The sequence below is a fragment of the Clarias gariepinus genome, chromosome 14 (assembly GCF_024256425.1).
Source record: "Clarias gariepinus isolate MV-2021 ecotype Netherlands chromosome 14, CGAR_prim_01v2, whole genome shotgun sequence".
NCBI lineage: Eukaryota > Metazoa > Chordata > Actinopteri > Siluriformes > Clariidae > Clarias > Clarias gariepinus.
Window position 1 is genome coordinate 19,748,130 of NC_071113.1, and position 24,856 is coordinate 19,772,985.

At 44.7% G+C, this 24,856-nt stretch overlaps 15 non-coding genes across 15 annotated transcripts; all 15 read left to right on the top strand.

Annotated features, from left to right (window-relative positions):
- The first annotated feature begins 656 nt into the window (after window positions 1–656).
- trnar-ucu (transfer RNA arginine (anticodon UCU)) lies at window positions 657–743 on the top strand. Its single transcript is given in 2 exon segments — window positions 657–693; window positions 708–743. It is a non-coding gene; the product is annotated as a tRNA-Arg (tRNA).
- A 1,004-nt stretch (window positions 744–1,747) lies between these two features.
- On the top strand, window positions 1,748–1,821 carry trnat-agu (transfer RNA threonine (anticodon AGU)). The gene has a single exon. It is a non-coding gene; the product is annotated as a tRNA-Thr (tRNA).
- A 635-nt stretch (window positions 1,822–2,456) lies between these two features.
- trnar-ucu (transfer RNA arginine (anticodon UCU)) lies at window positions 2,457–2,543 on the top strand. Its single transcript is given in 2 exon segments — window positions 2,457–2,493; window positions 2,508–2,543. It is a non-coding gene; the product is annotated as a tRNA-Arg (tRNA).
- A 5,624-nt stretch (window positions 2,544–8,167) lies between these two features.
- On the top strand, window positions 8,168–8,241 carry trnat-agu (transfer RNA threonine (anticodon AGU)). Its single transcript has one exon. It is a non-coding gene; the product is annotated as a tRNA-Thr (tRNA).
- Window positions 8,242–8,876: 635 nt separating this feature from the next.
- trnar-ucu (transfer RNA arginine (anticodon UCU)) lies at window positions 8,877–8,963 on the top strand. The gene is given in 2 exon segments: window positions 8,877–8,913; window positions 8,928–8,963. It is a non-coding gene; the product is annotated as a tRNA-Arg (tRNA).
- Window positions 8,964–9,957: 994 nt separating this feature from the next.
- On the top strand, window positions 9,958–10,031 carry trnat-agu (transfer RNA threonine (anticodon AGU)). The gene has a single exon. It is a non-coding gene; the product is annotated as a tRNA-Thr (tRNA).
- Window positions 10,032–10,665: 634 nt separating this feature from the next.
- trnar-ucu (transfer RNA arginine (anticodon UCU)) lies at window positions 10,666–10,752 on the top strand. Its single transcript is given in 2 exon segments — window positions 10,666–10,702; window positions 10,717–10,752. It is a non-coding gene; the product is annotated as a tRNA-Arg (tRNA).
- A 1,705-nt stretch (window positions 10,753–12,457) lies between these two features.
- Window positions 12,458–12,544, top strand: trnar-ucu (transfer RNA arginine (anticodon UCU)). Its single transcript is given in 2 exon segments — window positions 12,458–12,494; window positions 12,509–12,544. It is a non-coding gene; the product is annotated as a tRNA-Arg (tRNA).
- A 2,760-nt stretch (window positions 12,545–15,304) lies between these two features.
- Window positions 15,305–15,378, top strand: trnat-agu (transfer RNA threonine (anticodon AGU)). The gene has a single exon. It is a non-coding gene; the product is annotated as a tRNA-Thr (tRNA).
- Window positions 15,379–17,086: 1,708 nt separating this feature from the next.
- trnat-agu (transfer RNA threonine (anticodon AGU)) lies at window positions 17,087–17,160 on the top strand. The gene has a single exon. It is a non-coding gene; the product is annotated as a tRNA-Thr (tRNA).
- Window positions 17,161–17,795: 635 nt separating this feature from the next.
- On the top strand, window positions 17,796–17,882 carry trnar-ucu (transfer RNA arginine (anticodon UCU)). The gene is given in 2 exon segments: window positions 17,796–17,832; window positions 17,847–17,882. It is a non-coding gene; the product is annotated as a tRNA-Arg (tRNA).
- A 2,766-nt stretch (window positions 17,883–20,648) lies between these two features.
- Window positions 20,649–20,722, top strand: trnat-agu (transfer RNA threonine (anticodon AGU)). The gene has a single exon. It is a non-coding gene; the product is annotated as a tRNA-Thr (tRNA).
- Window positions 20,723–21,357: 635 nt separating this feature from the next.
- trnar-ucu (transfer RNA arginine (anticodon UCU)) lies at window positions 21,358–21,444 on the top strand. The gene is given in 2 exon segments: window positions 21,358–21,394; window positions 21,409–21,444. It is a non-coding gene; the product is annotated as a tRNA-Arg (tRNA).
- A 1,000-nt stretch (window positions 21,445–22,444) lies between these two features.
- trnat-agu (transfer RNA threonine (anticodon AGU)) lies at window positions 22,445–22,518 on the top strand. Its single transcript has one exon. It is a non-coding gene; the product is annotated as a tRNA-Thr (tRNA).
- A 1,722-nt stretch (window positions 22,519–24,240) lies between these two features.
- trnat-agu (transfer RNA threonine (anticodon AGU)) lies at window positions 24,241–24,314 on the top strand. The gene has a single exon. It is a non-coding gene; the product is annotated as a tRNA-Thr (tRNA).
- Window positions 24,315–24,856: the final 542 nt, after the last annotated feature.

Consider the following 24,856-nt stretch of genomic DNA (forward strand, 5'->3'; position numbering starts at 1 on the left):
GGTTCGAATCCCAGCAGTGCCTCTCGCTGTGACTTAAGGTCACACAATCTGCAAGCTTTCTGATTAACCTAGATTAGAGTCCCACCTTGTGTATCCTTAGTGCTGTCAACATTTCAATCTTGTCTTGCGCTCCATTGATTTTTGAAATACAACTTGACTTGTGGTTGTGATTATTCACGTGTTGGGGAATAATCACAACCTGTACTGATGTCTCAGATTTGTAGGACCTTACACCACAAAATGTGCAATGCACGGGGAGGAGGAGATACCTTATTTAATATGTTATCTAGAGCTTACTCTAATGTGTATATGAATAGGTCTTCTGCTCCTGTGTAATCTGAGCAGTGCCTAGTGCAACAATCACCTGGTGGTGCGAGAGCTATCCCTTTTCTGCCTTTTTTACAGCCAGAGATGAATAACCTTCCAAACCAGACAGGGCTAGACAGGGTGGCAAATTCCATGGTGAAATCAAGGCATTCTGTCCACGCTGTTGACAGCTTGTGGGTTCAGCTCCTGCCATAGTTGTTTGCATTTAGTGGAATTTGATTGTTGGCAACAGAAAAGCATCTGCCTCATGAACTTGACCATGCAAGTTCTACGCCTTCCATGAGTCTTGGGCAGCCTGAAATGAAACACCCCAGACAGCTCCCTCGGTTGGCTCTGTGGCGCAATGGATAGCGCATTGGACTTCTAGGCTCGGGTGAGCTATTCAAAGGTTGCGGGTTCGAGTCCCGCCAGAGTCGAATGCTTGTCACCTTCTTTTCATCCACACACCACATATAAGATGAAATCCGTGGTCAAGAATCACACTTTCCTTTCCGATGGAGGAAATCTTGGCCTTGCGAGCAATGTTATGTCTTGTCCAGGAGACTCTCTGTTAAAAGTGCTGGGTCTTGCCCGAGGTGCCAGCCAGGCCTTTGGCACTGTGGCTTCGCTGGTGAAAGTGCCTGCCTTGTAAACAGCAGATCCTAGGTTCAATTCCCAGCAGTGCCTGTTGTGAGTTTCTTCTCTTGGTATGCCAGATGAGGTGTGGGTCCAACTCCATAAGGAACTCAAGGCTTAAGTGCCTGTGTTAACAGCTTGTGGGCTTAGGTCATGGCAGGGTGTGTTGCTTTCAGGCAGGATTTCTGCTCAGTTGTCAAGTGGTTTCCACAGGTAGACACTTGTCCATGGAGCTCAAGCAAGATAGCTCTATCCCTGCTACGAAAGTGAATAAACCGTGACGTTTTCATTTGCAAGAATTTAAACATATTCTGAGTAGCCTTGGACCAATTGCCGTCAACAGATGTTTGCTTCCACACAAGTGTGACTTTTCTGCTTTACTGACTCACTTTTGGTCAAATGTAAATGAGGACAATGGCTGTCAATGAACAAGTACATAGATTACTTAAAAAACGAACAACTATGTCAACAACTAAGTCAAGCACTTAATCCAATGTTTGACTCGCACGCCTCTCATATGTGTATGCATGGTTCAAGTCAAACTGGGACTAAGTGTTCCTTTTAATTTTTTAAGCAGTGTTTATATATATATATATATATATATATATATATATATATATAAAACACCATGACTGGCAGATATGGTGTGCTCTGTGAAGCATGGTATAGCACTGTGGGACTTCATTTAAACTCCTATTGAGCTGCACGCCAGTGGAGACAACCTTAGCCCGAGAGTCAAGTTCCTGTCCCGCAGCTTATCAGGTACGAGTTTGAGGTTTTAAGTGTGGGGCCAGCGTTGTCCCGTGGCGCTGTGGCTCAGTTGGTTAAAGCGCCTGTCTAGTAAACAGGAGATCCTGGGTTCAAATCCCAGCAGTGCCTCTCGCTGTGACTTAAGGTCACACAATCTGAAAGCTTTCTGATTAACCTAGATTAGAGTCCCACCTTGTGTATCCTTAGTGCTGTCAACATTTCAATCTTGTCTTGCGCTCCATTGATTTTTGAAATACAACTTGACTTGTGGTTGTGATTATTCACGTGTTGGGGAATAATCACAACCTGTACTGATGTCTCAGATTTGTAGGACCTTACACCACAAAATGTGCAATGCACGGGGAGGAGGAGATACCTTATTTAATATGTTATCTAGAGCTTACTCTAATGTGTATATGAATAGGTCTTCATGCTCCTGTGTAATCTGAGCAGTGCCTAGTGCAACAATCACCTGGTGGTGCGAGAGCTATCCCTTTTCTGCCTTTTTTACAGCCAGAGATGAATAACCTTCCAAACCAGACAGGGCTAGACAGGGTGGCAAATTCCATGGTGAAATCAAGGCATTCTGTCCACGCTGTTGACAGCTTGTGGGTTCAGCTCCTGCCATAGTTGTTTGCATTTAGTGGAATTTGATTGTTGGCAACAGAAAAGCATCTGCCTCATGAACTTGACCATGCAAGTTCTACGCCTTCCATGAGTCTTGGGCAGCCTGAAATGAAACACCCCAGACAGCTCCCTCGGTTGGCTCTGTGGCGCAATGGATAGCGCATTGGACTTCTAGGCTCGGGTGAGCTATTCAAAGGTTGCGGGTTCGAGTCCCGCCAGAGTCGAATGCTTGTCACCTTCTTTTCATCCACACACCACATATAAGATGAAATCCGTGGTCAAGAATCACACTTTCCTTTCCGATGGAGGAAATCTTGGCCTTGCGAGCAGTGTTATGTCTTGTCCAGGAGACTCTCTGTTAAAAGTGCTGGGTCTTGCCCGAGGTGCCAGCCAGGCCTTTGGCACTGTGGCTTCGCTGGTGAAAGTGCCTGCCTTGTAAACAGCAGATCCTAGGTTCAATTCCCAGCAGTGCCTGTTGTGAGTTTCTTCTCTTGGTATGCCAGATGAGGTGTGGGTCCAACTCCATAAGGAACTCAAGGCTTAAGTGCCTGTGTTAACAGCTTGTGGGCTTAGGTCATGGCAGGGTGTGTTGCTTTCAGGCAGGATTTCTGCTCAGTTGTCAAGTGGTTTCCACAGGTAGACACTTGTCCATGGAGCTCAAGCAAGATAGCTCTATCCCTGCTACGAAAGTGAATAAACCGTGACGTTTTCATTTGCAAGAATTTAAACATATTCTGAGTAGCCTTGGACCAATTGCCGTCAACAGATGTTTGCTTCCACACAAGTGTGACTTTTCTGCTTTACTGACTCACTTTTGGTCAAATGTAAATGAGGACAATGGCTGTCAATGAACAAGTACATAGATTACTTAAAAAACGAACAACTATGTCAACAACTAAGTCAAGCACTTAATCCAATGTTTGACTCGCACGCCTCTCATATGTGTATGCATGGTTCAAGTCAAACTGGGACTAAGTGTTCCTTTTAATTTTTTAAGCAGTGTTTATATATATATATATATATATATATATATATATATATATATATATATATATATATATATATAACACCATGACTGGCAGATATGGTGTGCTCTGTGGAGCATGGTATAGCACTGTGGGACTTCATTTAAACTCCTATTGAGCTGCACGCCAGTGGAGACAACCTTAGCCCGAGAGTCAAGTTCCTGTCCCGCAGCTTATCAGGTACGAGTTTGAGGTTTTAAGTGTGGGGCCAGCGTTGTCCTGTGGCGCTGTGGCTCAGTTGGTTAAAGCGCCTGTCTAGTAAACAGGAGATCCTGGGGTTCGAATCCCAGCAGTGCCTCTCGCTGTGACTTAAGGTCACACAATCTGCAAGCTTTCTGATTAACCTAGATTAGAGTCCCACCTTGTGTATCCTTAGTGCTGTCAACATTTCAATCTTGTCTTGCGCTCCATTGATTTTTGAAATACAACTTGACTTGTGGTTGTGATTATTCACGTGTTGGGGAATAATCACAACCTGTACTGATGTCTCAGATTTGTAGGACCTTACACCACAAAATGTGCAATGCACGGGGAGGAGGAGATACCTTATTTAATATGTTATCTAGAGCTTACTCTAATGTGTATATGAATAGGTCTTCATGCTCCTGTGTAATCTGAGCAGTGCCTAGTGCAACAATCACCTGGTGGTGCGAGAGCTATCCCTTTTCTGCCTTTTTTACAGCCAGAGATGAATAACCTTCCAAACCAGACAGGGCTAGACAGGGTGGCAAATTCCATGGTGAAATCAAGGCATTCTGTCCACGCTGTTGACAGCTTGTGGGTTCAGCTCCTGCCATAGTTGTTTGCATTTAGTGGAATTTGATTGTTGGCAACAGAAAAGCATCTGCCTCATGAACTTGACCATGCAAGTTCTACGCCTTCCATGAGTCTTGGGCAGCCTGAAATGAAACACCCCAGACAGCTCCCTCGGTTGGCTCTGTGGCGCAATGGATAGTGCATTGGACTTCTAGGCTCGGGTGAGCTATTCAAAGGTTGCGGGTTCGAGTCCCGCCAGAGTCGAATGCTTGTCACCTTCTTTTCATCCACACACCACATATAAGATGAAATCCGTGGTCAAGAATCACACTTTCCTTTCCGATGGAGGAAATCTTGGCTGTGTTGCTTTCAGGCAGGATTTCTGCTCAGTTGTCAAGTGGTTTCCACAGGTAGACACTTGTCCATGGAGCTCAAGCAAGATAGCTCTATCCCTGCTACGAAAGTGAATAAACCGTGACGTTTTCATTTGCAAGAATTTAAACATATTCTGAGTAGCCTTGGACCAATTGCCGTCAACAGATGTTTGCTTCCACACAAGTGTGACTTTTCTGCTTTACTGACTCACTTTTGGTCAAATGTAAATGAGGACAATGGCTGTCAATGAACAAGTACATAGATTACTTAAAAAACGAACAACTATGTCAACAACTAAGTCAAGCACTTAATCCAATGTTTGACTCGCACGCCTCTCATATGTGTATGCATGGTTCAAGTCAAACTGGGACTAAGTGTTCCTTTTAATTTTTTAAGCAGTGTTTATATATATATATATATATATATATATATATATATATATATATATATATATAAAACACCATGACTGGCAGATATGGTGTGCTCTGTGGAGCATGGTATAGCACTGTGGGACTTCATTTAAACTCCTATTGAGCTGCACGCCAGTGGAGACAACCTTAGCCCGAGAGTCAAGTTCCTGTCCCGCAGCTTATCAGGTACGAGTTTGAGGTTTTAAGTGTGGGGCCAGCGTTGTCCTGTGGCGCTGTGGCTCAGTTGGTTAAAGCGCCTGTCTAGTAAACAGGAGATCCTGGGGTTCGAATCCCAGCAGTGCCTCTCGCTGTGACTTAAGGTCACACAATCTGCAAGCTTTCTGATTAACCTAGATTAGAGTCCCACCTTGTGTATCCTTAGTGCTGTCAACATTTCAATCTTGTCTTGCGCTCCATTGATTTTTGAAATACAACTTGACTTGTGGTTGTGATTATTCACGTGTTGGGGAATAATCACAACCTGTACTGATGTCTCAGATTTGTAGGACCTTACACCACAAAATGTGCAATGCACGGGGAGGAGGAGATACCTTATTTAATATGTTATCTAGAGCTTACTCTAATGTGTATATGAATAGGTCTTCATGCTCCTGTGTAATCTGAGCAGTGCCTAGTGCAACAATCACCTGGTGGTGCGAGAGCTATCCCTTTTCTGCCTTTTTTACAGCCAGAGATGAATAACCTTCCAAACCAGACAGGGCTAGACAGGGTGGCAAATTCCATGGTGAAATCAAGGCATTCTGTCCACGCTGTTGACAGCTTGTGGGTTCAGCTCCTGCCATAGTTGTTTGCATTTAGTGGAATTTGATTGTTGGCAACAGAAAAGCATCTGCCTCATGAACTTGACCATGCAAGTTCTACGCCTTCCATGAGTCTTGGGCAGCCTGAAATGAAACACCCCAGACAGCTCCCTCGGTTGGCTCTGTGGCGCAATGGATAGTGCATTGGACTTCTAGGCTCGGGTGAGCTATTCAAAGGTTGCGGGTTCGAGTCCCGCCAGAGTCGAATGCTTGTCACCTTCTTTTCATCCACACACCACATATAAGATGAAATCCGTGGTCAAGAATCACACTTTCCTTTCCGATGGAGGAAATCTTGGCTGTGTTGCTTTCAGGCAGGATTTCTGCTCAGTTGTCAAGTGGTTTCCACAGGTAGACACTTGTCCATGGAGCTCAAGCAAGATAGCTCTATCCCTGCTACGAAAGTGAATAAACCGTGACGTTTTCATTTGCAAGAATTTAAACATATTCTGAGTAGCCTTGGACCAATTGCCGTCAACAGATGTTTGCTTCCACACAAGTGTGACTTTTCTGCTTTACTGACTCACTTTTGGTCAAATGTAAATGAGGACAATGGCTGTCAATGAACAAGTACATAGATTACTTAAAAAAAGAACAACTATGTCAAGCATTTAATCCAATGTTTGACTCGCACGCCTCTCATATGTGTATGCATGGTTCAAGTCAAACTGGGACTAAGTGTTCCTTTTAATTTTTTAAGCAGTGTTTATATATATATATATATATATATATATATATATATATATAACACCATGACTGGCAGATATGGTGTGCTCTGTGGAGCATGGTATAGCACTGTGGGACTTCATTTAAACTCCTATTGAGCTGCACGCCAGTGGAGACAACCTTAGCCCGAGAGTCAAGTTCCTGTCCCGCAGCTTATCAGGTACGAGTTTGAGGTTTTAAGTGTGGGGCCAGCATTGTCCCGTGGCGCTGTGGCTCAGTTGGTTAAAGCGCCTGTCTAGTAAACAGGAGATCCTCGGTTCGAATCCCAGCAGTGCCTCTCGCTGTGACTTAAGGTCACACAATCTGAAAGCTTTCTGATTAACCTAGATTAGAGTCCCACCTTGTGTATCCTTAGTGCTGTCAACATTTCAATCTTGTCTTGCGCTCCATTGATTTTTGAAATACAACTTGACTTGTGGTTGTGATTATTCACGTGTTGGGGAATAATCACAACCTGTACTGATGTCTCAGATTTGTAGGACCTTACACCACAAAATGTGCAATGCACGGGGAGGAGGAGATACCTTATTTAATATGTTATCTAGAGCTTACTCTAATGTGTATATGAATAGGTCTTCATGCTCCTGTGTAATCTGAGCAGTGCCTAGTGCAACAATCACCTGGTGGTGCGAGAGCTATCCCTTTTCTGCCTTTTTTACAGCCAGAGATGAATAACCTTCCAAACCAGACAGGGCTAGACAGGGTGGCAAATTCCATGGTGAAATCAAGGCATTCTGTCCACGCTGTTGACAGCTTGTGGGTTCAGCTCCTGCCATAGTTGTTTGCATTTAGTGGAATTTGATTGTTGGCAACAGAAAAGCATCTGCCTCATGAACTTGACCATGCAAGTTCTACGCCTTCCATGAGTCTTGGGCAGCCTGAAATGAAACACCCCAGACAGCTCCCTCGGTTGGCTCTGTGGCGCAATGGATAGCGCATTGGGCTTCTAGGCTCAGGTGAGCTATTCAAAGGTTGCGGGTTCGAGTCCCGCCAGAGTCGAATGCTTGTCACCTTCTTTTCATCCACACACCACATATAAGATGAAATCCGTGGTCAAGAATCACACTTTCCTTTCCGATGGAGGAAATCTTGGCTGTGTTGCTTTCAGGCAGGATTTCTGCTCAGATGTCAAGTGGTTTCCACAGGTAGACACTTGTCCATGGAGCTCAAGCAAGATAGCTCTATCCCTGCTACGAAAGTGAATAAACCGTGACGTTTTCATTTGCAAGAATTTAAACATATTCTGAGTAGCCTTGGACCAATTGCCGTCATCAGATGTTTGCTTCCACACAAGTGTGACTTTTCTGCTTTACTGACTCACTTTTGGTCAAATGTAAATGAGGACAATGGCTGTCAATGAACAAGTACATAGATTACTTAAAAAAGGAACAACTATGTCAACAACTAAGTCAAGCATTTAATCCAATGTTTGACTCGCACGCCTCTCATATGTGTATGCATGGTTCAAGTCAAACTGGGACTAAGTGTTCCTTTTAATTTTTTAAGCAGTGTTTATATATATATATATATATATATATATATATATATATATAACACCATGACTGGCAGATATGGTGTGCTCTGTGGAGCATGGTATAGCACTGTGGGACTTCATTTAAACTCCTATTGAGCTGCACGCCAGTGGAGACAACCTTAGCCCGAGAGTCAAGTTCCTGTCCCGCAGCTTATCAGGTACGAGTTTGTGGTTTTAAGTGTGGGGCCAGCGTTGTCCCGTGGCGCTGTGGCTCAGTTGGTTAAAGCGCCTGTCTAGTAAACAGGAGATCCTGGGTTCAAATCCCAGCAGTGCCTCTCGCTGTGACTTAAGGTCACACAATCTGAAAGCTTTCTGATTAACCTAGATTAGAGTCCCACCTTGTGTATCCTTAGTGCTGTCAACATTTCAATCTTGTCTTGTGCTCCATTGATTTTTGAAATACAACTTGACTTGTGGTTGTGATTATTCACGTGTTGCGGAATAATCACAACCTGTACTGATGTCTCAGATTTGTAGGACCTTACACCACAAAATGTGCAATGCACGGGGAGGAGGAGATACCTTATTTAATATGTTATCTAGAGCTTACTCTAATGTGTATATGAATAGGTCTTCATGCTCCTGTGTAATCTGAGCAGTGCCTAGTGCAACAATCACCTGGTGGTGCGAGAGCTATCCCTTTTCTGCCTTTTTTACAGCCAGAGATGAATAACCTTCCAAACCAGACAGGGCTAGACAGGGTGGCAAATTCCATGGTGAAATCAAGGCATTCTGTCCACGCTGTTGACAGCTTGTGGGTTCAGCTCCTGCCATAGTTGTTTGCATTTAGTGGAATTTGATTGTTGGCAACAGAAAAGCATCTGCCTCATGAACTTGACCATGCAAGTTCTACGCCTTCCGTGAGTCTTGGGCAGCCTGAAATGAAACACCCCAGACTGCTCCCTCGGTTGGCTCTGTGGCGCAATGGATAGCGCATTGGACTTCTAGGCTCAGGTGAGCTATTCAAAGGTTGCGGGTTCGAGTCCCGCCAGAGTCGAATGCTTGTCACCTTCTTTTCATCCACACACCACATATAAGATGAAATCCGTGGTCAAGAATCACACTTTCCTTTCCGATGGAGGAAATCTTGGCCTTGCGAGCAATGTTATGTCTTGTCCAGGAGACTCTCTGTTAAAAGTGCTGGGTCTTGCCCGAGGTGCCAGCCAGGCCTTTGGCACTGTGGCTTCGCTGGTGAAAGTGCCTGCCTTGTAAACAGCAGATCCTAGGTTCAATTCCCAGCAGTGCCTGTTGTGAGTTTCTTCTCTTGGTATGCCAGATGAGGTGTGGGTCCAACTCCATAAGGAACTCAAGGCTTAAGTGCCTGTGTTAACAGCTTGTGGGCTTAGGTCATGGCAGGGTGTGTTGCTTTCAGGCAGGATTTCTGCTCAGTTGTCAAGCGGTTTCCACAGGTAGACACTTGTCCATGGAGCTCAAGCAAGATAGCTCTATCCCTGCTACGAAAGTGAATAAACCGTGACGTTTTCATTTGCAAGAATTTAAACATATTCTGAGTAGCCTTGGACCAATGGCTGTCAACAGATGTTTGCTTCCACACAAGTGTGACTTTTCTGCTTTACTGACTCACTTTTGGTCAAATGTAAATGAGGACAATGGCTGTCAATGAACAAGTACATAGATTACTTAAAAAAAGAACAACTATGTCAACAACTAAGTCAAGCACTTAATCCAATGTTTGACTCGCACGCCTCTCATATGTGTATGCATGGTTCAAGTCAAACTGGGACTAAGTGTTCCTTTTAATTTTTTAAGCAGTGTTTATATATATATATATATATATATATATATATAACACCATGACTGGCAGATATGGTGTGCTCTGTGGAGCATGGTATAGCACTGTGGGACTTCATTTAAACTCCTATTGAGCTGCACGCCAGTGGAGACAACCTTAGCCCGAGAGTCAAGTTCCTGTCCCGCAGCTTATCAGGTACGAGTTTGAGGTTTTAAGTGTGGGGCTAGCGTTGTCCCGTGGCGCTGTGGCTCAGTTGGTTAAAGCGCCTGTCTAGTAAACAGGAGATCCTGGGTTCAAATCCCAGCAGTGCCTCTCGCTGTCACTTAAGGTCACACAATCTGCAAGCTTTCTGATTAACCTAGATTAGAGTCCCACCTTGTGTATCCTTAGTGCTGTCAACATTTCAATCTTGTCTTGCGCTCCATTGATTTTTGAAATACAACTTGACTTGTGGTTGTGATTATTCACGTGTTGGGGAATAATCACAACCTGTACTGATGTCTCAGATTTGTAGGACCTTACACCACAAAATGTGCAATGCACGGGGAGGAGGAGATACCTTATTTAATATGTTATCTAGAGCTTACTCTAATGTGTATATGAATAGGTCTTCATGCTCCTGTGTAATCTGAGCAGTGCCTAGTGCAACAATCACCTGGTGGTGCGAGAGCTATCCCTTTTCTGCCTTTTTACAGCCAGAGATGAATAACCTTCCAAACCAGACAGGGCTAGACAGGGTGGCAAATTCCATGGTGAAATCAAGGCATTCTGTCCACGCTGTTGACAGCTTGTGGGTTCAGCTCCTGCCATAGTTGTTTGCATTTAGTGGAATTTGATTGTTGGCAACAGAAAAGCATCTGCCTCATGAACTTGACCATGCAAGTTCTACGCCTTCCATGAGTCTTGGGCAGCCTGAAATGAAACACCCCAGACAGCTCCCTCGGTTGGCTCTGTGGCGCAATGGATAGCGCATTGGACTTCTAGGCTCAGGTGAGCTATTCAAAGGTTGTGGGTTCGAGTCCCGCCAGAGTCGAATGCTTGTCACCTTCTTTTCATCCACACACCACATATAAGATGAAATCCGTGGTCAAGAATCACACTTTCCTTTCCGATGGAGGAAATCTTGGCCTTGCGAGCAATGTTATGTCTTTTCCAGGAGACTCTCTGTTAAAAGTGCTGGGTCTTGCCCGAGGTGCCAGCCAGGCCTTTGGCACTGTGAAAGTGAAAGTGCCTGCCTTGTAAACAGCAGATCCTAGGTTCAATTCCCAGCAGTGCCTGTTGTGAGTTTCTTCTCTTGGTATGCCAGATGAGGTGTGGGTCCAACTCCATAAGGAACTCAAGGCTTAAGTGCCTGTGTTAACAGCTTGTGGGCTTAGGTCATGGCAGGGTGTGTTGCTTTCAGGCAGGATTTCTGCTCAGTTGTCAAGTGGTTTCCACAGGTAGACACTTGTCCATGGAGCTCAAGCAAGATAGCTCTATCCCTGCTACGAAAGTGAATAAACCGTGACGTTTTCATTTGCAAGAATTTAAACATATTCTGAGTAGCCTTGGACCAATTGCCGTCAACAGATGTTTGTTTCCACACAAGTGTGACTTTTCTGCTTTACTGACTCACTTTTGGTCAAATGTAAATGAGGACAATGGCTGTCAATGAACAAGTACATAGATTACTTAAAAAAAGAACAACTATGTCAACAACTAAGTCAAGCACTTAATCCAACTCGCACGACTTAATCCGACTCGCACGCCTCTCATATGTGTATGCATGGTTCAAGTCAAACTGGGACTAAGTGTTCCTTTTAATTTTTTAAGCAGTGTTTATATATATATATATATATATATATAAAACACCATGACTGGCAGATATGGTGTGCTCTGTGAAGCATGGTATAGCACTGTGGGACTTCATTTAAACTCCTATTGAGCTGCACGCCAGTGGAGACAACCTTAGCCCGAGAGTCAAGTTCCTGTCCCGCAGCTTATCCGGTACGAGTTTGAGGTTTTAAGTGTGGGATCAGCAGTGTCCCGTGGCGCTGTGGCTCAGTTTGTTAAAGCGCCTGTCTAGTAAACAGGAGATCCTTGGTTCAAATCCCAGCAGTGCCTCTCGCTTTGACTTAAGGTCACACAATCCGCAAGCTTTCTGATTAACCTAGATTAGAGTCCCACCTTGTGTATCCTTAGTGCTGTCAACATTTCAATCTTGTCTTGCGCTCCATTGATTTTTGAAATACAACTTGACTTGTGGTTGTGATTATTCACGTGTTGGGGAATAATCACAACCTGTACTGATGTCTCAGATTTGTAGGACCTTACACCACAAAATGTGCAATGCACGGGGAGGAGGAGATACCTTATTTAATATGTTATCTAGAGCTTACTCTAATGTGTATATGAATAGGTCTTCATGCTCCTGTGTAATCTGAGCAGTGCCTAGTGCAACAATCACCTGGTGGTGCGAGAGCTATCCCTTTTCTGCCTTTTTTACAGCCAGAGATGAATAACCTTCCAAACCAGACAGGGCTAGACAGGGTGGCAAATTCCATGGTGAAATCAAGGCATTCTGTCCACGCTGTTGACAGCTTGTGGGTTCAGCTCCTGCCATAGTTGTTTGCATTTAGTGGAATTTGATTGTTGGCAACAGAAAAGCATCTGCCTCATGAACTTGACCATGCAAGTTCTACGCCTTCCATGAGTCTTGGGCAGCCTGAAATGAAACACCCCAGACAGCTCCCTCGGTTGGCTCTGTGGCGCAATGGATAGCGCATTGGACTTCTAGGCTCAGGTGAGCTATTCAAAGGTTGTGGGTTCGAGTCCCGCCAGAGTCGAATGCTTGTCACCTTCTTTTCATCCACACACCACATATAAGATGAAATCCGTGGTCAAGAATCACACTTTCCTTTCCGATGGAGGAAATCTTGGCCTTGCGAGCAATGTTATGTCTTTTCCAGGAGACTCTCTGTTAAAAGTGCTGGGTCTTGCCCGAGGTGCCAGCCAGGCCTTTGGCACTGTGAAAGTGAAAGTGCCTGCCTTGTAAACAGCAGATCCTAGGTTCAATTCCCAGCAGTGCCTGTTGTGAGTTTCTTCTCTTGGTATGCCAGATGAGGTGTGGGTCCAACTCCATAAGGAACTCAAGGCTTAAGTGCCTGTGTTAACAGCTTGTGGGCTTAGGTCATGGCAGGGTGTGTTGCTTTCAGGCAGGATTTCTGCTCAGTTGTCAAGTGGTTTCCACAGGTAGACACTTGTCCATGGAGCTCAAGCAAGATAGCTCTATCCCTGCTACGAAAGTGAATAAACCGTGACGTTTTCATTTGCAAGAATTTAAACATATTCTGAGTAGCCTTGGACCAATTGCCGTCAACAGATGTTTGTTTCCACACAAGTGTGACTTTTCTGCTTTACTGACTCACTTTTGGTCAAATGTAAATGAGGACAATGGCTGTCAATGAACAAGTACATAGATTACTTAAAAAAAGAACAACTATGTCAACAACTAAGTCAAGCACTTAATCCAATGTTTGACTCGCACGCCTCTCATATGTGTATGCATGGTTCAAGTCAAACTGGGACTAAGTGTTCCTTTTAATTTTTTAAGCAGTGTTTATATATATATATATATATAAAACACCATGACTGGCAGATATGGTGTGCTCAGTGGAGCATGGTATAGCACTGTGGGACTTCATTTAAACTCCTATTGAGCTGCACGCCAGTGGAGACAACCTTAGCCCGAGAGTCAAGTTCCTGTCCCGCAGCTTATCAGGTACGAGTTTAAGGTTTTAAGTGTGGGGCCAGCGTTGTCCCGTGGCGCTGTGGCTCAGTTGGTTAAAGGGCCTGTCTAGTAAACAGGAGATCCTGGGTTCAAATCCCAGCAGTGCCTCTCGCTGTGACTTAAGGTCACACAATCTGCAAGCTTTCTGATTAACCTAGATTAGAGTCCCACCTTGTGTATCCTTAGTGCTGTCAACATTTCAATCTTGTCTTGCGCTCCATTGATTTTTGAAATACAACTTGACTTGTGGTTGTGATTATTCACGTGTTGGGGAATAATCACAACCTGTACTGATGTCTCAGATTTGTAGGACCTTACACCACAAAATGTGCAATGCACGGGGAGGAGGAGATACCTTATTTAATATGTTATCTAGAGCTTACTCTAATGTGTATATGAATAGGTCTTCATGCTCCTGTGTAATCTGAGCAGTGCCTAGTGCAACAATCACCTGGTGGTGCGAGAGCTATCCCTTTTCTGCCTTTTTTACAGCCAGAGATGAATAACCTTCCAAACCAGACAGGGCTAGACAGGGTGGCAAATTCCATGGTGAAATCAAGGCATTCTGTCCACGCTGTTGACAGCTTGTGGGTTCAGCTCCTGCCATAGTTGTTTGCATTTAGTGGAATTTGATTGTTGGCAACAGAAAAGCATCTGCCTCATGAACTTGACCATGCAAGTTCTACGCCTTCCATGAGTCTTGGGCAGCCTGAAATGAAACACCCCAGACAGCTCCCTCGGTTGGCTCTGTGGCGCAATGGATGGCGCATTGGACTTCTAGGCTCAGGTGAACTATTCAAAGGTTGCGGGTTCGAGTCCCGCCAAAGTCGAATGCTTGTCACCTTCTTTTCATCCACACACCACATATAAGATGAAATCCGTGGTCAAGAATCACACTTTCCTTTCCGATGGAGGAAATCTTGGCCTTGCGAGCAATGTTATGTCTTGTCCAGGAGACTCTCTGTTAAAAGTGCTGGGTCTTGCCCGAGGTGCCAGCCAGGCCTTTGGCACTGTGGCTTTGCTGGTGAAAGTGCCTGCCTTGTAAACAGCAGATCCTAGGTTCAATTCCCAGCAGTGCCTGTTGTGAGTTTCTTCTCTTGGTATGCCAGATGAGGTGTGGGTCCAACTCCATAAGGAACTCAAGGCTTAAGTGCCTGTGTTAACAGCTTGTGGGCTTAGGTCATGGCAGGGTGTGTTGCTTTCAGGCAGGATTTCTGCTCAGTTGTCAAGTGGTTTCCACAGGTAGACACTTGTCCATGGAGCTCAAGCAAGATAGCTCTATCCCTGCTACGAAAGTGAATTAACCGTGACGTTTTCATTTGCAAGAATTTAAACATATTCTGAGTAGCCTTGGACCAATTGCCGTCAACAGATGTTTGCTTCCACACAAGTGTGACTTTTCTGCTTTACTGACTCACTTTTGGTCAAATGTAAATGAGGACAATGGCTGTCAATGAACAAGTACATAGATTACTTAAAAAAAGAACAACTATGTCAACAACTAAGTCAAGCACTTAATCCAATGTTTGACTCGCACGCCTCTCATATGTGTATGCATGGTTCAAGTCAAACTGGGACTAAGTGTTCCTTTTAATTTTTTAAGCAGTGTTTATATATATATATATATATAAAAAACACCATGACTGGCAGATATGGTGTGCTCTGTGAAGCATGGTATAGCACTGTGGGACTTCATTTAAACTCCTATTGAGCTGCACGCCAGTGGAGACAACCTTAGCCCGAGAGTCAAGTTCCTGTCCCGCAGCTTATCCGGTATGAGTTTGAGGTTTTAAGTGTGGGGCCAGCAGTGTCCCGTGGCGCTGTGGCTCAGTTGGTTAAAGCGCCTGTCTAGTAAACAGGAGATCCTGGGTTCGAATCCCAGCAGTGCCTTTCGCTTTGACTTAAGGTCACACAATCCGCAAGCTTTCTGATTAACCTAGATTAGAGTCCCACCTTGTGTATCCTTAGTGCTGTCAACATTTCAATCTTGTCTTGCGCTCCATTGATTTTTGAAATACAACTTGACTTGTGGTTGTGATTATTCACGTGTTGGGGAATAATCACAACCTGTACTGATGTCTCAGATTTGTAGGACCTTACACCACAAAATGTGCAATGCACGGGGAGGAGGAGATACCTTATTTAATATGTTATCTAGAGCTTACTCTAATGTGTATATGAATAGGTCTTCATGCTCCTGTGTAATCTGAGCAGTGCCTAGTGCAACAATCACCTGGTGGTGCGAGAGCTATCCCTTTTCTGCCTTTTTTACAGCCAGAGATGAATAACCTTCCAAACCAGACAGGGCTAGACAGGGTGGCAAATTCCATGGTGAAATCAAGGCATTCTGTCCACGCTGTTGACAGCTTGTGGGTTCAGCTCCTGCCATAGTTGTTTGCATTTAGTGGAATTTGATTGTTGGCAACAGAAAAGCATCTGCCTCATGAACTTGACCATGCAAGTTCTACGCCTTCCATGAGTCTTGGGCAGCCTGAAATGAAACACCCCAGACAGCTCCCTCGGTTGGCTCTGTGGCGCAATGGATGGCGCATTGGACTTCTAGGCTCAGGTGAACTATTCAAAGGTTGCGGGTTCGAGTCCCGCCAAAGTCGAATGCTTGTCACCTTCTTTTCATCCACACACCACATATAAGATGAAATCCGTGGTCAAGAATCACACTTTCCTTTCCGATGGAGGAAATCTTGGCCTTGCGAGCAATGTTATGTCTTGTCCAGGAGACTCTCTGTTAAAAGTGCTGGGTCTTGCCCGAGGTGCCAGCCAGGCCTTTGGCACTGTGGCTTCGCTGGTGAAAGTGCCTGCCTTGTAAACAGCAGATCCTAGGTTCAATTCCCAGCAGTGCCTGTTGTGAGTTTCTTCTCTTGGTATGCCAGATGAGGTGTGGGTCCAACTCCATAAGGAACTCAAGGCTTAAGTGCCTGTGTTAACAGCTTGTGGGCTTAGGTCATGGCAGGGTGTGTTGCTTTCAGGCAGGATTTCTGCTCAGTTGTCAAGTGGTTTCCACAGGTAGACACTTGTCCATGGAGCTCAAGCAAGATAGCTCTATCCCTGCTACGAAAGTGAATTAACCGTGACGTTTTCATTTGCAAGAATTTAAACATATTCTGAGTAGCCTTGGACCAATTGCCGTCAACAGATGTTTGCTTCCACACAAGTGTGACTTTTCTGCTTTACTGACTCACTTTTGGTCAAATGTAAATGAGGACAATGGCTGTCAATGAACAAGTACATAGATTACTTAAAAAAAGAACAACTATGTCAACAACTAAGTCAAGCACTTAATCCAATGTTTGACTCGCACGCCTCTCATATGTGTATGCATGGTTCAAGTCAAACTGGGACTAAGTGTTCCTTTTAATTTTTTAAGCAGTGTTTATATATATATATATATATAAAAAACACCATGACTGGCAGATATGGTGTGCTCTGTGAAGCATGGTATAGCACTGTGGGACTTCATTTAAACTCCTATTGAGCTGCACGCCAGTGGAGACAACCTTAGCCCGAGAGTCAAGTTCCTGTCCCGCAGCTTATCCGGTATGAGTTTGAGGTTTTAAGTGTGGGGCCAGCAGTGTCCCGTGGCGCTGTGGCTCAGTTGGTTAAAGCGCCTGTCTAGTAAACAGGAGATCCTGGGTTCGAATCCCAGCAGTGCCTTTCGCTTTGACTTAAGGTCACACAATCCGCAAGCTTTCTGATTAACCTAGATTAGAGTCCCACCTTGTGTATCCTTAGTGCTGTCAACATTTCAATCTTGTCTTGCGCTCCATTGATTTTTGAAATACAACTTGACTTGTGGTTGTGATTATTCACGTGTTGGGGAATAATCACAACCTGTACTGATGTCTCAGATTTGTAGGACCTTACACCACAAAATGTGCAATGCACGGGGAGGAGGAGATACCTTATTTAATATGTTATCTAGAGCTTACTCTAATGTGTATATGAATAGGTCTTCATGCTCCTGTGTAATCTGAGCAGTGCCTAGTGCAACAATCACCTGGTGGTGCGAGAGCTATCCCTTTTCTGCCTTTTTTACAGCCAGAGATGAATAACCTTCCAAACCAGACAGGGCTAGACAGGGTGGCAAATTCCATGGTGAAATCAAGGCATTCTGTCCACGCTGTTGACAGCTTGTGGGTTCAGCTCCTGCCATAGTTGTTTGCATTTAGTGGAATTTGATTGTTGGCAACAGAAAAGCATCTGCCTCATGAACTTGACCATGCAAGTTCTACGCCTTCCATGAGTCTTGGGCAGCCTGAAATGAAACACCCCAGACAGTTCCCTCGGTTGGCTCTGTGGCGCAATGGATAGCGCATTGGACTTCTAGGCTCGGGTGAGCTATTCAAAGGTTGCGGGTTCGAGTCCCGCCAGAGTCGAATGCTTGTCACCTTCTTTTCATCCACACACCACATATAAGATAAAATCCGTGGTCAAGAATCACACTTTCCTTTCCGATGGAGGAAATCTTGGCCTTGCGAGCAATGTTATGTCTTGTCCAGGAGACTCTCTGTTAAAAGTGCTGGGTCTTGCCCGAGGTGGCAGCCAGGCCTTTGGCACTGTGGCTTCGCTGGTGAAAGTGCCTGCCTTGTAAACAGCAGATCCTAGGTTCAATTCCCAGCAGTGCCTGTTGTGAGTTTCTTCTCTTGGTATGCCAGATGAGGTGTGGGTCCAACTCCATAAGGAACTCAAGGCTTAAGTGCCTGTGTTAACAGCTTGTGGGCTTAGGTCATGGCAGGGTGTGTTGCTTTCAGGCAGGATTTCTGCTCAGTTGTCAAGCGGTTTCCACAGGTAGACACTTGTCCATGGAGCTCAAGCAAGATAGCTCTATCCCTGCTACGAAAGTGAATAAACCGTGACGTTTTCATTTGCAAGAATTTAAACATATTCTGAGTAGCCTTGGACCAATTGCCGTCAACAGATGTTTGCTTCCACACAAGTGTGACTTTTCTGCTTTACTGACTCACTTTTGGTCAAATGTAAATGAGGACAATGGCTGTCAATGAACAAGTACATAGATTACTTAAAAAAAGAACAACTATGTCAACAACTAAGTCAAGCACTTAATCCAATGTTTGACTCGCACGCCTCTCATATGTGTATGCATGGTTCAAGTCAAACTGGGACTAAGTGTTCCTTTTAATTTTTTAAGCAGTGTTTATATATATATATATATATAAAACACCATGACTGGCAGATATGGTGTGCTCAGTGGAGCATGGTATAGCACTGTGGGACTTCATTTAAACTCCTATTGAGCTGCACGCCAGTGGAGACAACCTTAGCCCGAGAGTCAAGTTCCTGTCCCGCAGCTTATCAGGTACGAGTTTAAGGTTTTAAGTGTGGGGCCAGCGTTGTCCCGTGGCGCTGTGGCTCAGTTGGTTAAAGGGCCTGTCTAGTAAACAGGAGATCCTGGGTTCAAATCCCAGCAGTGCCTCTCGCTGTGACTTAAGGTCACACAATCTGCAAGCTTTCTGATTAACCTAGATTAGAGTCCCACCTTGTGTATCCTTAGTGCTGTCAACATTTCAATCTTGTCTTGCGCTCCATTGATTTTTGAAATACAACTTGACTTGTGGTTGTGATTATTCACGTGTTGGGGAATAATCACAACCTGTACTGATGTCTCAGATTTGTAGGACCTTACACCACAAAATGTGCAATGCACGGGGAGGAGGAGATACCTTATTTAATATGTTATCTAGAGCTTACTCTAATGTGTATATGAATAGGTCTTCATGCTCCTGTGTAATCTGAGCAGTGCCTAGTGCAACAATCACCTGGTGGTGCGAGAGCTATCCCTTTTCTGCCTTTTTTACAGCCAGAGATGAATAACCTTCCAAACCAGACAGGGCTAGACAGGGTGGCAAATTCCATGGTGAAATCAAGGCATTCTGTCCACGCTGTTGACAGCTTGTGGGTTCAGCTCCTGCCATAGTTGTTTGCATTTAGTGGAATTTGATTGTTGGCAACAGAAAAGCATCTGCCTCATGAACTTGACCATGCAAGTTCTACGCCTTCCATGAGTCTTGGGCAGCCTGAAATGAAACACCCCAGACAGCTCCCTCGGTTGGCTCTGTGGCGCAATGGATGGCGCATTGGACTTCTAGGCTCAGGTGAACTATTCAAAGGTTGCGGGTTCGAGTCCCGCCAAAGTCGAATGCTTGTCACCTTCTTTTCATCCACACACCACATATAAGATGAAATCCGTGGTCAAGAATCACACTTTCCTTTCCGATGGAGGAAATCTTGGCCTTGCGAGCAATGTTATGTCTTGTCCAGGAGACTCTCTGTTAAAAGTGCTGGGTCTTGCCCGAGGTGCCAGCCAGGCCTTTGGCACTGTGGCTTCGCTGGTGAAAGTGCCTGCCTTGTAAACAGCAGATCCTAGGTTCAATTCCCAGCAGTGCCTGTTGTGAGTTTCTTCTCTTGGTATGCCAGATGAGGTGTGGGTCCAACTCCATAAGGAACTCAAGGCTTAAGTGCCTGTGTTAACAGCTTGTGGGCTTAGGTCATGGCAGGGTGTGTTGCTTTCAGGCAGGATTTCTGCTCAGTTGTCAAGTGGTTTCCACAGGTAGACACTTGTCCATGGAGCTCAAGCAAGATAGCTCTATCCCTGCTACGAAAGTGAATTAACCGTGACGTTTTCATTTGCAAGAATTTAAACATATTCTGAGTAGCCTTGGACCAATTGCCGTCAACAGATGTTTGCTTCCACACAAGTGTGACTTTTCTGCTTTACTGACTCACTTTTGGTCAAATGTAAATGAGGACAATGGCTGTCAATGAACAAGTACATAGATTACTTAAAAAAAGAACAACTATGTCAACAACTAAGTCAAGCACTTAATCCAATGTTTGACTCGCACGCCTCTCATATGTGTATGCATGGTTCAAGTCAAACTGGGACTAAGTGTTCCTTTTAATTTTTTAAGCAGTGTTTATATATATATATATATATAAAAAACACCATGACTGGCAGATATGGTGTGCTCTGTGAAGCATGGTATAGCACTGTGGGACTTCATTTAAACTCCTATTGAGCTGCACGCCAGTGGAGACAACCTTAGCCCGAGAGTCAAGTTCCTGTCCCGCAGCTTATCCGGTATGAGTTTGAGGTTTTAAGTGTGGGGCCAGCAGTGTCCCGTGGCGCTGTGGCTCAGTTGGTTAAAGCGCCTGTCTAGTAAACAGGAGATCCTGGGTTCGAATCCCAGCAGTGCCTTTCGCTTTGACTTAAGGTCACACAATCCGCAAGCTTTCTGATTAACCTAGATTAGAGTCCCACCTTGTGTATCCTTAGTGCTGTCAACATTTCAATCTTGTCTTGCGCTCCATTGATTTTTGAAATACAACTTGACTTGTGGTTGTGATTATTCACGTGTTGGGGAATAATCACAACCTGTACTGATGTCTCAGATTTGTAGGACCTTACACCACAAAATGTGCAATGCACGGGGAGGAGGAGATACCTTATTTAATATGTTATCTAGAGCTTACTCTAATGTGTATATGAATAGGTCTTCATGCTCCTGTGTAATCTGAGCAGTGCCTAGTGCAACAATCACCTGGTGGTGCGAGAGCTATCCCTTTTCTGCCTTTTTTACAGCCAGAGATGAATAACCTTCCAAACCAGACAGGGCTAGACAGGGTGGCAAATTCCATGGTGAAATCAAGGCATTCTGTCCACGCTGTTGACAGCTTGTGGGTTCAGCTCCTGCCATAGTTGTTTGCATTTAGTGGAATTTGATTGTTGGCAACAGAAAAGCATCTGCCTCATGAACTTGACCATGCAAGTTCTACGCCTTCCATGAGTCTTGGGCAGCCTGAAATGAAACACCCCAGACAGTTCCCTCGGTTGGCTCTGTGGCGCAATGGATAGCGCATTGGACTTCTAGGCTCGGGTGAGCTATTCAAAGGTTGCGGGTTCGAGTCCCGCCAGAGTCGAATGCTTGTCACCTTCTTTTCATCCACACACCACATATAAGATAAAATCCGTGGTCAAGAATCACACTTTCCTTTCCGATGGAGGAAATCTTGGCCTTGCGAGCAATGTTATGTCTTGTCCAGGAGACTCTCTGTTAAAAGTGCTGGGTCTTGCCCGAGGTGGCAGCCAGGCCTTTGGCACTGTGGCTTCGCTGGTGAAAGTGCCTGCCTTGTAAACAGCAGATCCTAGGTTCAATTCCCAGCAGTGCCTGTTGTGAGTTTCTTCTCTTGGTATGCCAGATGAGGTGTGGGTCCAACTCCATAAGGAACTCAAGGCTTAAGTGCCTGTGTTAACAGCTTGTGGGCTTAGGTCATGGCAGGGTGTGTTGCTTTCAGGCAGGATTTCTGCTCAGTTGTCAAGCGGTTTCCACAGGTAGACACTTGTCCATGGAGCTCAAGCAAGATAGCTCTATCCCTGCTACGAAAGTGAATAAACCGTGACGTTTTCATTTGCAAGAATTTAAACATATTCTGAGTAGCCTTGGACCAATTGCCGTCAACAGATGTTTGCTTCCACACAAGTGTGACTTTTCTGCTTTACTGACTCACTTTTGGTCAAATGTAAATGAGGACAATGGCTGTCAATGAACAAGTACATAGATTACTTAAAAAAAGAACAACTATGTCAACAACTAAGTCAAGCACTTAATCCAATGTTTGACTCGCACGCCTCTCATATGTGTATGCATGGTTCAAGTCAAACTGGGACTAAGTGTTCCTTTTAATTTTTTAAGCAGTGTTTATATATATATATATATATATATATATATATATATAAAACACCATGACTGGCAGATATGGTGTGCTCTGTGAAGCATGGTATAGCACTGTGGGACTTCATTTAAACTCCTATTGAGCTGCACGCCAGTGGAGACAACCTTAGCCCGAGAGTCAAGTTCCTGTCCCGCAGCTTATCAGGTACGAGTTTGAGGTTTTAAGTGTGGGGCCAGCGTTGTCCCGTGGCGCTGTGGCTCAGTTGGTTAAAGCGCCTGTCTAGTAAACAGGAGATCCTGGGTTCAAATCCCAGCAGTGCCTCTCGCTGTGACTTAAGGTCACACAATCTGAAAGCTTTCTGATTAACCTAGATTAGAGTCCCACCTTGTGTATCCTTAGTGCTGTCAACATTTCAATCTTGTCTTGCGCTCCATTGATTTTTGAAATACAACTTGACTTGTGGTTGTGATTATTCACGTGTTGGGGAATAATCACAACCTGTACTGATGTCTCAGATTTGTAGGACCTTACACCACAAAATGTGCAATGCACGGGGAGGAGGAGATACCTTATTTAATATGTTATCTAGAGCTTACTCTAATGTGTATATGAATAGGTCTTCATGCTCCTGTGTAATCTGAGCAGTGCCTAGTGCAACAATCACCTGGTGGTGCGAGAGCTATCCCTTTTCTGCCTTTTTTACAGCCAGAGATGAATAACCTTCCAAACCAGACAGGGCTAGACAGGGTGGCAAATTCCATGGTGAAATCAAGGCATTCTGTCCACGCTGTTGACAGCTTGTGGGTTCAGCTCCTGCCATAGTTGTTTGCATTTAGTGGAATTTGATTGTTGGCAACAGAAAAGCATCTGCCTCATGAACTTGACCATGCAAGTTCTACGCCTTCCATGAGTCTTGGGCAGCCTGAAATGAAACACCCCAGACAGCTCCCTCGGTTGGCTCTGTGGCGCAATGGATGGCGCATTGGACTTCTAGGCTCAGGTGAGCTATTCAAAGGTTGCGGGTTCGAGTCCCGCCAAAGTCGAATGCTTGTCACCTTCTTTTCATCCACACACCACATATAAGATGAAATCCGTGGTCAAGAATCACACTTTCCTTTCCGATGGAGGAAATCTTGGCCTTGCGAGCAATGTTATGTCTTGTCCAGGAGACTCTCTGTTAAAAGTGCTGGGTCTTGCCCGAGGTGCCAGCCAGGCCTTTGGAACTGTGGCTTCGCTGGTGAAAGTGCCTGCCTTGTAAACAGCAGATCCTAGGTTCAATTCCCAGCAGTGCCTGTTGTGAGTTTCTTCTCTTGGTATGCCAGATGAGGTGTGGGTCCAACTCCATAAGGAACTCAAGGCTTAAGTGCCTGTGTTAACAGCTTGTGGGCTTAGGTCATGGCAGGGTGTGTTGCTTTCAGGCAGGATTTCTGCTCAGTTGTCAAGTGGTTTCCACAGGTAGACATTTGTCCATGGAGCTCAAGCAAGATAGCTCTATCCCTGCTACGAAAGTGAATAAACCGTGACGTTTTCATTTGCAAGAATTTAAACATATTCTGAGTAGCCTTGGACCAATGGCCGTCAACAGATGTTTGCTTCCACACAAGTGTGACTTTTCTGCTTTACTGACTCACTTTTGGTCAAATGTAAATGAGGACAATGGCTGTCAATGAACAAGTACATAGATTACTTAAAAAAAGAACAACTATGTCAACAACTAAGTCAAGCACTTAATCCAATGTTTGACTCGCACGCCTCTCATATGTGTATGCATGGTTCAAGTCAAACTGGGACTAAGTGTTCCTTTTAATTTTTTAAGCAGTGTTTATATATATATATATATATATATATATATATATATATAACACCATGACTGGCAGATATGGTGTGCTCTGTGGAGCATGGTATAGCACTGTGGGACTTCATTTAAACTCCTATTGAGCTGCACGCCAGTGGAGACAACCTTAGCCCGAGAGTCAAGTTCCTGTCCCGCAGCTTATCAGGTACGAGTTTGAGGTTTTAAGTGTGGGGCTAGCGTTGTCCCGTGGCGCTGTGGCTCAGTTGGTTAAAGCGCCTGTCTAGTAAACAGGAGAGCCTGGGTTCGAATCCCAGCAGTGCCTCTCGCTGTGACTTAAGGTCACATAATCTGAAAGCTTTCTGATTAACCTAGATTAGAGTCCCACCTTGTGTATCCTTAGTGCTGTCAACATTTCAATCTTGTCTTGCGCTCCATTGATTTTTGAAATACAACTTGACTTGTGGTTGTGATTATTCACGTGTTGGGGAATAATCACAACCTGTACTGATGTCTCAGATTTGTAGGACCTTACACCACAAAATGTGCAGTGCACGGGGAGGAGGAGATACCTTATTTAATATGTTATCTAGAGCTTACTCTAATGTGTATATGAATAGGTCTTCATGCTCCTGTGTAATCTGAGCAGTGCCTAGTGCAACAATCACCTGGTGGTGCGAGAGCTATCCCTTTTCTGCCTTTTTTACAGCCAGAGATGAATAACCTTCCAAACCAGACAGGGCTAGACAGGGTGGCAAATTCCATGGTGAAATCAAGGCATTCTGTCCACGCTGTTGACAGCTTGTGGGTTCAGCTCCTGCCATAGTTGTTTGCATTTAGTGGAATTTGATTGTTGGCAACAGAAAA